This window comes from Cucurbita pepo, unplaced genomic scaffold (genome assembly GCF_002806865.2).
Source record: "Cucurbita pepo subsp. pepo cultivar mu-cu-16 unplaced genomic scaffold, ASM280686v2 Cp4.1_scaffold003278, whole genome shotgun sequence".
Classification (NCBI taxonomy): Eukaryota; Viridiplantae; Streptophyta; class Magnoliopsida; order Cucurbitales; family Cucurbitaceae; genus Cucurbita; species Cucurbita pepo.
Window position 1 is genome coordinate 1 of NW_019649292.1, and position 1186 is coordinate 1186.

Consider the following 1186-nt stretch of genomic DNA (forward strand, 5'->3'; position numbering starts at 1 on the left):
TTTTATTCTTGTCTTTCCTTTCCCTTCTATTTTTATTTGATTTGAAGTATCCTTAACTATTTCCCCCAACATCTACTGACCTTATATAGGCTAGAAACTTTCTGAAGCAGACAAAGAATTGGTAAGTTCAAGAGGATTCTTACCAGTTCATATACTAATTCTCCAGCGTCTTATTCATCTTGTATCTTGTTTCGAAAAATATTGTCTCGTACTTTACTTAATCATCTTCATGAGCTAAACTTACTTACCTGTGGAGGAATCTTTGCATATTATGTACCTGCTGAGGTTTTTGTTAATTGTTTCATTACAAAATTTCCTGGCATTCTAAGTTTTTTCTTATTGGGTGCACAGTCTGATGTGAATACTGTGTGTTTTGCTGATGAAAGTGGCCATCTGGTTTACTCTGGAAGTGATGATACTTTCTGTAAGGTACAAATCCGCTACAACTTCGAGGACATTTTGCTACTTTTTGTCAAAGATTGACCACTTTAGTTTAGAAGGAAGCGTATGAATGTTTTGTCCCATTATTTAACAAATTTCCAGTTTTTCTTGCATGAATCTTGAAGTTGTGATTTTTGGCCTTGCAACCAGAGTTTTCCCAAAACTTANTAGTTTTCCCAAAACTTAGGAGGAGTTAGCCTAACCCAATGGTTTCAGTCACCTAATGCAACTNGAGTTTTCCCAAAACTTAGGAGTTAGCCTAACCCAATGGTTTCAGTCACCTAATGCAACTAACTATTTGCTAATCCTGAAAGTGTGCGGGCTCGAGGATTGTATATTTGAGAAGTTCGTTCTGTTCCTTGTATTAAGATGTTAGATGTATATTTGTAGGTGTGGGACAGACGCTGCTTTATATCTAAAGGGAAGNTTTCCTTGTATTAAGATGTTAGATGTATTTTTGTAGGTGTGGGACAGACGCTGCTTTATATCTAAAGGGAAGGCTGCAGGGATTCTAGAAGGACATGTCGAAGGTATCACGTTCATTGATAGTCGTGGGGATGGTCGATATTTAATTTCCAATGGTAAAGACCAGACCATCAAACTTTGGGATATCAGAAAGATGTCCAACAATGCTACTCAGTACGTACCGTTTTGATACTCTCTAAATACGCACTATATTTATTCCTTTTCTTATTAGTCATTCTGGGTATTTGTTTCTCATCTGATGCTAGGAAACTGAGGGTAA

At 36.8% G+C, this 1186-nt stretch overlaps 1 long non-coding RNA gene across 1 annotated transcript; it reads left to right on the plus strand.

Annotated features, from left to right (window-relative positions):
- The first annotated feature begins 6 nt into the window (after nucleotides 1-6).
- LOC111786901 lies at nucleotides 7-1022 on the plus strand. Its single transcript, XR_002813844.1, has 2 exons — nucleotides 7-429; nucleotides 905-1022. It is a non-coding gene; the product is annotated as an uncharacterized LOC111786901 (long non-coding RNA).
- Nucleotides 1023-1186: the final 164 nt, after the last annotated feature.